Genomic DNA, 12,275 nt, shown 5'->3' with positions numbered 1-12,275 from the left:
TTGCTTTGCTAGTGTATGCATGGTCGTAGGTCATTGAATCCTACTCTTGTCCCTCCTAATTTGTATCTTGAATCAGTTGTTCGTAATCCTAGGGGTAGAGGTAGTTCTTATCACTCTATTTCACCAATGGAGGATTTGAATGACGACCATGTGGAGGACCTTGGTCACATAGACCAACAAGGCAACCTCCACCCTAATGTGCATCATGAAAATGTTCAACTACCATTAGGCATGCCTAGATCATTCATTCACCTACAATAACAAGGACAAATTCCATTGGGAATGCCTAGGCTAATAGTTGCTCCACAACCTCCCATAGTTCAAGCTAATCAAGGTGTTCGTTTAGCACCACCAATTGTGAATCCTCCCATTGCATTAAGAGACCATTATGTGCCAAATGAATACAATGTACCCACTTGCATTTAATTGCCCCCATTTAGAGCACATCACTATGAAATTAAACCCCAAACTATTCAAATGCTTCCAAACTATCATGGACTTCCTAGTGAAGAACCTTATAAGCATTTGGATGAGTTTCGTGAAGTGTGTTCCACCGTGAAATACACGAACATGCTGGAAGAAGTGTTAAGGCTTAAAATTTTTCCTTTTATCCTTAAAGATAAGGCAAAATATTGGTTCAACAATCTTAGGCCTTTTTCGATAACTTCTTGGGCGGAAATGCAACAAGAGTTCTTGAAAAAGTACTATCCGGTTTTGAAGACCAATGCCATAAGAACTTCAATTAGAGAATTTTCTCAAGGAGAGGGGGAAATGTTTCATAAGGCATGGGAAGGGTTTAATGATTTGCTTAGAAAGTGCCCTCATCATGACATACCTAAGTGGTAACTAGTTCAATATTTTTTTGAAAGTTTACCGGATAATCACAAGGGTATGGTTAATGCATCCATGGGTGGTTTTTATCTTGACAAGTATGAAAATAATGTATGGAAATTGTATGAAAGCATGAGTGAGAATTCAATGCATAGGTCCTTATCTTCTAAAAATGGTAAAAACCTAGGTGGAAGGAAGAATGTCGGCTTATATCAAGTTGACAACTCCAATGACATAGCTACAGAGATGAAATCCTTATCTCAAAGGTTTGATCAATTGTTTATCAACCAAAATTTGGCAAATCTAGTATCTTCCTCCCCTACTCATATTCATCATCGTGCATCTAATGAATCTTGCATGACTTATTCAAGTGTCTTGCATTCTACTTCCAATTGTCCCCATGGACATGTACAAAGTGAGCCCCACCAGCAAGTCAATGCTACATTTGTTACTCAAGGGAATAATCCCTATGACACTCATTACAATTCAAGTTGGAGGAACCATCCAAACTTTTTTTAAAAAAGCCAAGGGGAAGGCTCAAACCTTCCCCAAGGTGGTTTTCAAGGGAAGTATGTTCTGCCACCAATGCAAGGCCAAGGTTCCCAAGGTTTTAAATCATCATCATTTCAATCACATGGCAATCAATTTTCTAATTCTCATTTTCCTAATCAACCATCATATTCCCAAGGAAACTCTAGGAGTCCCGCCTTTGAAGAGAAAGTTTTGACCGCTCTAGGCACTCTAGAGGCGAACACTCAATTGCTTCATTCTCATTCTCAATCCATTGCTAAGCTAGAAACCCAATTAGGGCAAATAGCTAATACCTTAAATGCTAGAGAGAATGGGAAGATGCCTTTGAATGCCCCACCAAAGCAATAATTTGTTGTGAAGACTCATTCCTCATCGGAAGGGCACACAATTGAGCATGTCAATGCGGTGACAACTTTAAGAAGTGGGAAGATTGTGGACAACAAAGTAGGTATGTCCAATGAAGAGAGTGAACCGGTGAAACCAAAAGTTGACACCCGTCCCGTTTCTTATCATATTCTTCCTTCATTGCATATGCATGATCATTCAAATGAGAAAGTGTTAGAAAGTAATTTGAAAAGTGAGTTCAAAATTGATTTGAAGGAAGAATTGAACAAAGCTTTGAAAAAAGATTTTAAAAATTCTTGTGTTGAAGACTCTTCAAGAAAAATTTTTGAAAAAGCTTTTGAGCCAAGAGCTCCATTTCCGGTTTCCTTAAAAGGATCCATTTATCTTGATAAACAAAAGACCAAGACCAATGAAATGTTTAGGTAAGTGAAGATTAATCATCCATTTTTGGATGCAATTAAGCAAATTCTGGCTAATGCCAAGTTCTTAAAAGAGCTTTGCACCCAAAAGAGTAAGAACAAGAGCCAAGCACCTAAGAAATTGGTCTTGACCGAGCAAGTAAGCTCAATCTTACAACATAACACTCTCCCAAAGTTTAAGAACCCCGATTCACCTACTGCTTCTTGCATCATTAGTGATCATGTCATTAATCGGGCTCTTCTAGACTTAGGAGCAAGTGTTAATCTTCTTCCATACTCGGTATATGTCAAATTGGGCTTAGAAGACTTGAAACCGACGTCGGTAGTTTTACAACTTGCCGACCGAACCATCAAAAAACATAGGGGTATTATTGAGGATGTCTTAATTAAAATTGATAAATTCTTCTTCCCGGTTGATTTCGTTGTCATTGACACAGAACCAGTTCCAAATCCCAAGAGCCAAATTTCCATTATCCTTGGCTGTCTTTTCTTGGCAACCTCAAATGCGAGCATCAATTGTAGGACAGAGGTAATGAAAATTTCATTTGGGCATATAAAAGTGAAGTTGAATATCTTTAATCCGACCCCAAATTCATTTGACAAGCATAAAGAAGTAAATGTTGTAGAAAAATGTCTAGACAATGAATGTGAAAGAATGGAGTCTTTGCTTAAAACCAAAACTTTAAAAAGTTCATCTTCAACTTTGAATTCAAAAAATGATGTTTCAAAATCTTGCTTTAAAAGGGCATGGAAGCCCAAAGATCATATTAATAAAGGACCAACAAATTCCTTTGAACCTAATCCAATAAGTTCTTTAGGGAACCGTTTGTTGGATGGAATTCAAAGTACTTATCACCTCGACAAGGAGGGGATGCATTACAAGATGTTTGATCTGGGCTAAAAGAGCCCAACGTCTTGCTAGAGACGTCAAAGACTAGGAAATGCTTCGTAGGGTTTACAACCCTATTCCTCCTTCATTTTTATTTTATCTTTCATTTCTTACGTCGTCTAGATACGTTTTGGAATTTATACACATGGCTAGGATTTTGATTGAGTATGTATGCACTTTCATTTTGAAAATAGGCATTTTGTCCCTGTTCGATCGATCTCAAAAGAAGTTCGATCGATTGAACACTCATCCCTGCATCCAATCATTGCTCTGTTTCATCGATCTGAAAATTCTTGCATAAATCAGCCCTCTATGTATCGTTCAAAAATTTCTTTCGATTAATCTGAGTACTCTAAGATCGATCGAAATTGCCCTTGGATCGATCTTCACTCCACACTTAGAAATTTTTTGAGATCCATGAAAAAAAACGCCTCTCTGTGCATCGTTCGAACTTCTCTGCAGGTTTCCACTTATTCGATCAATCAGAGTACCTTTTTGATTAATCTTAGCTTGATCGATTTGTACCTCTTGTTGACCTTGATTTTGACTTTGATTGCATATTTGTTTTTATTTTGATTTTGATTTTGATTTTATTTTATCTTATCTTAAAAAAATAAATAAATAAATTTGTATTTTATGTTATTTTTCCAAAAATCCAAAAAAATGTTTTTAATTTGAATTCCTACTTTTTGATTTGTAAATATTCAATATAAAAAAAAAAAAATTTCAAAAATCAAAACAATTTGTCGTTTAATGAACCGAGATGGATCTCAACATTTTCAAAATCGATCTACGTTCGATCGATCGAAAATTTTCCCTGATCGATTGAACTGGTCGGGAAATGTTTTTAAAAACAAAACCCTAGGGTTATTGGATCGATTCACAGATCGATCTAAAAACCCTCTCATCCCTCGCCGCTACAAACAACACCTCTTCCATCTCCGACAAGCCCTTCGGCGACCTTCTCGTGGCTCGAATCTCTCTCCCTCATCTCAGATCTAATCTCTCTCCTTCGCACCACTTCTCTCTCTCGAATTTGGTAAGTTTCACATCGTCTTTTAAGTTTCAACCTTCAATCCTCATGAATCTAAGCTTTACATGTTAGATCTAGGGTTGCCATGCTTGCCATATTTGAAGTTTCCATGATTGTGTATATACGTGTGTATATATATATGTATATAGTTTTGTATATATTTCATTTTTAAATCAATTTTTGAGGATTACGGGCCAAACACGTGACCCATATTGTGTTGTTGATGTGTGAGAGGGCCCCACAAGCTTGCTTGGGTGCCCTCGTGTCATAAACGTCACAGATCTGTGACTGTTCGAATCGCCCCTAGCAGTTCGATCGATCGAAGTTTTCTTCAATCGATCACACAAGATCGATCGAACTTATCTTAGATCGATCTCACATTTTTTGTGATCGATCGAACTTCACAGACTTGCATCCCACACTTCACACACTGTCTTATGTGATTCTATGCTATCTCATACATGCCCAATGCCTGTGTTTTCCACATTGGATGTATTCCATACTTATATTGTTTAGCATGCTTCACTAAATGTCACTGTTTATTTAGACCCATTATCACTTGCGTAGATTCATGATTTTATGTTGTCTATCTTATTTGACATACATGTTTCTATATACTATGCTTCAATTCTTAATGCCAATACTAACTTATATTGCAAGTGTTTTTCTTTCTATTTTGCAGGCCATGGCTAGGGTCAAGACTATTGCCCATGGACATTATCATCACTGAGTCAGGCCGAAATTAGAGGAGCCAGGTGAGCCCTCTCATGTTCGGGAGCAGCCCGAGCAACAGGCAGGACCATCTCAGGTCCCAGATCCTGAGCAGCCTGAGCAGTTAGAGGATTATACAGAGGCCGATCCAGCTCAGTCCTCATCAGACAGCAGATTATAGTCTTCTGCTTCTGCATCTGCATCATCTCATAATGAGGCTGAGCATACACTATCACCTTCTTCATCTCTGCCTCATGCACAGCCAGACCAGGCCTTAGACAAACATCTGCCGAGATACTCACACCTTACAGTGGCGCATGAGTCGATTTTTGACATCTATTTCTTCTCCCGGTATATCCTGACCCAGGCAGCCTACGAGGACATTGACCGCAGGGGCATTTCAGCCATTCTAGCCCCGGTCACTTACCCAGTTTACCCGAGGCTTGTTCGGATGTTCTTCCAGAACCTCTGACCTACCCCGAGTAATCTGGCGGAGCTGGGCACTACAGTGGATAGCCATCCTATCCGCATCACAGTGGAAACTCTGGCCCGATCCTGCCGATGCTCGCATGCCTACCCTCCTAAGCTTGAGCTCGATTATCCTATTTTGGAGAAGAGGCCTTCTTATACATTTATGGCCGAGGCACTTACAGGCCATTTGTAATACCCTTAATTTCAAAATGATAGTCCTGGTATTTAATTTATTCTTTTAATTGAATTTTAAATTATTTAATTGTTTATTTGACATACTTGTTACTTGTTTAAATTGGTGTTTAAGTTTCATGGCGTGTTTAAATGTCTTATTACTTGAATTACTCACATTATTTGTAATTAGTAAATTTATTATGACTTGTTTTATTTAATTGTTGTATTCAATTCTTTATTTTTGTTTAAGTGGCTTAATTTAGTTGTTTTATTTGAATTAATTTAATTAAATATAATAGTTTACTTATTTTAATTTAATTGTTAATTGCCTTGATTTAATTTTATTTAATTAGGATTTTATTTTTTAGAAGTCACGTTTGTAACCGACATAGGTTTTTAATTTAGTTTCTTTGGGCTGATTAGGATTCAGCTTGGGGCTTGGAATTAATTTAGGGTTTGGTACAACTCTATAAATATATAGGTTACCTCTGTTTAGGGTTTTAGGAAAACAAAAATAAACCTATACATGTCTGTGGAGGCAGAGGAGGAACAGAGGAATTTTTCAGTAGGAATTGCCGAGAACCTTCGAAGACGGTTGTAATGACCCGGTCATTTGCCTTCATTTCCTTTTTCCTGAAATTTTACGGATAAATTTTTTCCGTTTAATTTTCTTTTCTGAGCTCTATTTCTTGTCACATAGTGTCATCTTCAGTGCTCGAAAATAGTTTCTGAGACTTTTTTCCGTGGATTGACAACTTCCTTTGAGGACCGAGTCATTTCTGCATTTTCACTTTTCAGACACTATGCGCTATTTCGTCTTTTCCCTATTCTGTCTTATCTCCTTTTGTCAGTTTTTGGCATAACCTCACTTTTCATGCTCGGAGTTAGTTTTTGACTTCACGTGTCTTCATCTTCAGTTGTTTCCTCAAAATACGTATCTTCACTTTTGTAAGAAGGTACTCTGGTTGCTACCGGTGTCCATAGGGGCATGGATGTACAGTTCTTCAGAAACTTTTTCTTTTTTGAGGCATTTTTCATAAATATCTTTTGAAGATATTTTATTTTAGGGGTATCTAAGAAAATATCTTTTAGAAGATATTTTCATTCTAGGACAGTTTCGCAGTTAACCCTTTTTGTAGGGGCCATTGTGCAATTAACGAAAGTTATTGCAAAATGTCTCGTCTGGAGCCTGGATCCTCGTACGGGATTCATTTTCACATTTCGTCGAGTCGTGGACTCTTAGAATTTCCTTTTGGTCATTTTTCTCCAGTTTCAGAGTTTCTGGACTCGGTTGCTACCGAACTTGTTCAGGGCATATCGCTCTACTCGAGACTCAGTTTTTGACGCCGCTTCTTCCGTTATTCATATTTTCTTATTTTAAATCATTTTTGTTCATGAAGTTTTGCCATTTGAGCACGTTTGCTCAAAATCCACTTTGCTGGACCCGGCGGGGCCCTTCCGGGGCACTTTTTGAGACTTACTATAAATATGGGACTTAAGAACAAAAAAATCATTTTTTTTCATCTTCTCCACTCTTTTGGCCGGCAGCCATGGGAGCTCCTTGGCTGCCACCCTTTCTCCTTCTCCTCCACTTGATTTCCTTGGTAGAAATCCTTCGGCCTTTACATTTATTATTCCCCTCAACGTGTTCTATCATTCCCCCTTATTAGAAACCATTTTTGACCATTTCTTGAGTTTAGAGTTGAGGTCAAGTTGTGATTTTCATGGGGCTTCCTTCGGATTCATGTAGATCGTGTTGTCCCCAACATAACCCTTCGATTTCGGCGGATACGGGACATTTTTTTTTAAGTGGGGATTTGAGGTCTTCATCTCAAATTGAGGTAGGGGGTGTCTTAGGTTATATTCTTGCTATCTTGCATGCTATTGATGTTTATACAACTCATATACTCACTTTTGGTTCAAGATTTAGAAATTGATTTAAATGTGATTTAAATTCTACTTAATTGTACCACGCTTGTTTTCCAATTTTGACTTGATATATGGCATGGACATGACTTAGTCCTTGTTATATATTAATTTTGGATCATTTGGACAACCTTTGAAATCTAGAGATTTAATTAATTTTAAATTAATTAAATTCCACATGTTTATATCTTGCTCACTTTGTGAAATTGATGTGATATTTGCAATCACCATGAAATGGACATTCACATATATTATTTTGAGAATTTTTGGACAACTTTGGTTTCTAGAGAAATTAGTTAATTAGCTTAATTAATTTCTACTTAAGTATTCTAATGAATTAGATTTGTATTTCATAGGGCTTTTGCCTAATTATCATATATCATGACTTGTTGCAACTTAGCTCCATTAATGTGGTTAATGAACTTGCACCCTTACATTGGAATGATTTAATTGTTCAAGAGTTGTTAAACCAATAATTAAATCATTAATCTTATACTTAAGGTATATTCACATCAATAGATTCCTTGTGTTTTAAATCCTAGTTTATAGTTTATATAGATGCACTTGATGATTTCTTGACATTTCACATGCCATCATAGTTAAGATTCTAGGGCATGACTTGTATGTTCCAAAATCTTGGTTGTGCATGGACTGTGGCTTAATGCATTTCTTGTATCTTCATACTATCTTGACTTGCACAACTTGTTGATTTTGGAATTTGGGATATCAATCAAGAATTTTTTTTTTCCTAAATGAAGGATTTTATAAAATATTAACAATATAGTACATGGAGAAACAAAACAAGGGCATACCCTTGCTTTACAAGGAAGAACCTGTTAAACACAGGTCAATTAACACAAAGCAAACAAAAAAGGTTACAAAACATCCTGAAGGGTAACCCCCGTAACGTCAAGAATCTCCCAAAGAATACTCTTTACTAATTCCAAAGCATCTCTACGTAAATCATTATGCATTCTCTGATTCCTTTCTTTCCAAATAAAATAAAGAACAGCTGTGAAAATAATACGACTCAATTTATACTTCTTTCCATTAAAGCTTTGAGTAAACACATCAACTAGCTCCTGCACTTCATACTTTTTCTGTAAATCCCAAGCAAGAATTCCAAAAAGAATGGACCACACCTCCTAAGAATAACTACAACTACAAAACAAATGATCCAAATTTTCAATATTTTGGTAACACATATAGCATCTAGAAGCAAGAGAGAAACCTTTGTAGTTTAAATAGCAGTGAGTAAGTATAACCTTTTGTAAAACAAGCACTGAGTGTGAAGACCATCTCGGCCTCCCTCCACTCCAACACAAATCTGCCCAAACAACAACTTGACCTGGTGTTCAACAAGCTTCCCAAGCATCTTTGAAATTAAATGGAGTCTTCCACCGAAACTGGTCCTCTCCACCAAAAATTCTATGATTATAGAAAACCTGTCTAAGCTCTTGAGTAGCATTTAACAATCTGTCATCATCCCAGTAACCATCAATCACCAATTCCTGCAACAGACATTATTTGTCTCTACTAAGAAACCTCAATAATCTGTGGCTAAAAAGATCACCTAAGCATTTACCATCACACCATGGGTCCAAAAAAGTTTTAATATTCTGACCAGTCCCTATAATGTATCTGCAATTCCCTTTGACATAGCTAGGACTTGGTTCTAGTATGGGGGAATGTCCCTCTACACTATAGTGCGCACCAGGGGAAAAGTACCCATGGGTTAGTAGCCCTAAAGTGATCTCAAGAGTACGATTTTAATCCGGGTGATATCCAAGTTTTCACATTGGTTGATTTCACTCTTTAAATTTCAAGTTGCTATTCTTTGAAGATTTAAACTTGTCGTGTATGTGAAATGCACCAATCTTGTCTCATTGCATAGATTTTATCCTTCATTCATGATTTAACTCCTTAAATTTCAAGTGTTGTATTCCTTGAAGATTTAAGACTCTTTTCGTGTTATGTGGTAGGTTCTACCCATGTTTAAATGCATAGATATTATGCTTTGTTATTAAATCCATGTATAACTCTTATCGTGTCAATCGGAATGCTCCAATCTTATTCATTTGCATAAATATTATGCCTTGTTCTTGATTCCATATATGACTCTTTTCGTGTTTCATATAATGTCCCATTCTTGTTTAGTTGTATAGATATTATGCCTTATTCTGGATTTTGTGTATGACTCTTTTCGTTTTAATGGAATATTCCATCCTTGTTAATTGCATAGACATTATGCCTTGTTCTTGAATCCGTATTTAACTTGCATAGATATTATGCCTTGTACTTGAATCCGTGTTTAACTTGCATAGATATTATGCCTTGCTCTTGAATCCGTGTTTAACTTGCATAGACATTATGTCTTGCTCTTGAATCCTTGTATAACTCTTATCGTGTTAATTAGAATGTACTAATCTTGTTAATTGCATAGATATTGTGCCATGTTCTTGATTTCGTGTATTATCCCTATCGTGTTAATTGGTATATTCCAATCCTATAAATTGCATTGTTTTATGTGATCCATGTATTCTAGTATCTTCTTGTCATGTTCTTTGGATTATCCCAACCATAATTCATTTCATATATGCATGTATATCATGATTCTTATTGCTTAGACTCTAAGGTAGCTTAGGATGCTCCCTGAGTCTCACTTTGACATAGACGTTAGGTAGCATGAGCCCCTTTAATATGTTTCACCTTAAGGTGATAAATTTGTAAAATGCTAGGTCGATACATGCTAATTTCCTACGAGTAGCTTTATGTTGCTCACCCCAAAGTTACTGGGGCATATTTCAGGTACGAAGACTTGGTTCGTGATGCTTAGTATTCCTTGGATGTCGTGTAGCTTTCAAGTTTCCATTTCATGCAAATGTTAGCATGAAGTGTCATTTTTTAGCCTTACATGTAAAACTTGTATTCTTTGATTCCATATATGTAATGTGTACTTAAGTACACTCTTTACAATATATTTGACATGTATAAGATAAGGCCAGAGGCCAATGACCATTATATTGTATTCTATGTACTTTTTAACTTCATGAAATATTATAAAAATCTTAAAAAATCACAAGTCATTGCTTCACCATAGTTGCATCGAGTGTGCGAATTCCATTTTCATTCTTTTATAGGGTCTTATTAATCTTGTATGAAGTGTGGCCAAGGGCCAAAAGGTCATTTGACTCCATTTTATATTTTTGGATTCCATGTTTTCCATTCCAAGTCCATTTTTGCCTTTTCGGGCGTTGGGGGGTTGGATTTTGCATCGGTGGTATTTTTAAGCCATGGACCATTGTAACATGTCTAAATAGGTAAGTTACATTTGTGTGCATGGTCGTTTCCCGGCAAAACCTCATCGTTTGTGTTTTGAGCAATTTACGGAATCATTTGCACTTTTGTTGCATATTCTAATCTAGGGGCATTCTAGACTTTTCAATGTAGTTTTATTTTCTTCTTTCAACATGGTTGAAGTGAAACATTATTTTAGGGGGGCTTTCTTTTCCGTGTTTTTCCAGAAAATGTCGTCTTGGTATCGGAAATCGCTTACGAAGCTTAGCTCTCAGTTTTTCAATTTAGCAGCTTTTTGGACCTCCATGACCAGATTTCATGGAGGGGCATTTTGGGCATTTTACATTGCGTTATTTTTTAATTCTCTCAAGATTCACGTAGAAAACTCAATTTTGAGGGGGTTTCTTCTTTGTGTTTTACCAGAAAATGTCATCTAAGGCCTCAAAACCCCTGCTGCTAGGGTTTCTTGCTGCCCATTCTGCCTCCTTTACATCTAAACGGTTAGATGGGGTTTCGTAACAGGTTAGATGAGTGCGGGCAGTGTTTTGGTCAATTTTTTTTGGCCCCTTAACTGGTTAGATAGGTCATCTAACCGGTTAGATGTTCATGGGTTGTCTCTTTTTGACCTTTATGCCCCCGTTTCTTCTGTGAGCCATATCTTCTTCATCCGGACTCCGAATCAAGTAATTTTTGAGTCTAAGTTTATTAATTTTTCATTGTCTTTCCAATGGTGTGGTCAGTAGAACCCACTTTCAGGTTGAAAATTACCATTTTGCCCCTAGGTTCATTATTGTCTCTTTTCGTAATGTTACTTCTGCATCTATTTTCTTTGGGTTCCGTGACCTCATTGAGGGTCACATTGGTGTCTTAGGGATGTGTTGTGTCTCTTGAGACCATTGTTTCATCTTTTGCTTCCGCATTCTAGATCCAGTTCGGGTCATCACAAGAGACGCTGGGTTAAAAAATCCAGGGTCATTACAAGTGGTATCAGAGCGTCCGTGTTTGAATACCTTGGACGACGGGTTTTAGGTGCATATGATGCTTGTGTTGCCATGCTTTATGTGTTTAAATGCTTCTTGATAACATGCCTTGTTTGATAACTTGTTTTGTTTGATAACATGTCTAGTTGATAATATGTCTTGTATGATAATATGTTCACATGCTTAGGTGTGTGAGATGCCTATTATTATTTGTTAAGCATGCTTTATATGTATATATACTTCTTGATAACATGGTCTATATAGCTATCATGTCTATGTTTCTATCATGTCCATGTACTTGCGTTAGCATGACCGTATGCGACGCATACCTTATGCTTTCCATTCACATATATTGTTATACCATGTACTTACGTGCTTTTTGATAATATGTTTTGAGTTGATAACATGTATGTTTGCTTATGTGGTAACTCATTTAGAAGCTTAGTTTGACTGTCTTAGCATATGATATATGCTTGTTTACCTTAACACATGGTACCTGCTTATTATTCTAGCATGTGGTATATGTTTGTCTATTGTATACGCTTGTTCATCTTGACATGATTATATGCAGTATATCATCATGCTTTTCATCCTTCTCCTGTATATTTTGACATATTTTACGTGATCTTACTACTTGCGTGAGTAGATAGTCTGTTGCTATGTTGTAT

General features: G+C 36.7%; 1 pseudogene; it reads right to left on the bottom strand.

The window, feature by feature from the left end:
* Window positions 1-734: 734 nt before the first annotated feature.
* LOC132287331 (small nucleolar RNA R71) lies at window positions 735-833 on the bottom strand (annotated as a pseudogene).
* Window positions 834-12,275: the final 11,442 nt, after the last annotated feature.

This window comes from Cornus florida, unplaced genomic scaffold (assembly GCF_030987335.1).
Source record: "Cornus florida cultivar Cherokee Brave unplaced genomic scaffold, ASM3098733v1 CherokeeBrave_3.0.0_Hap2_Chr11, whole genome shotgun sequence".
In the NCBI taxonomy this organism is placed as follows: domain Eukaryota; kingdom Viridiplantae; phylum Streptophyta; class Magnoliopsida; order Cornales; family Cornaceae; genus Cornus; species Cornus florida.
Note: the sequence above shows the minus strand (reverse complement) of the source record. Positions and strands in the feature narration are given on the sequence as shown.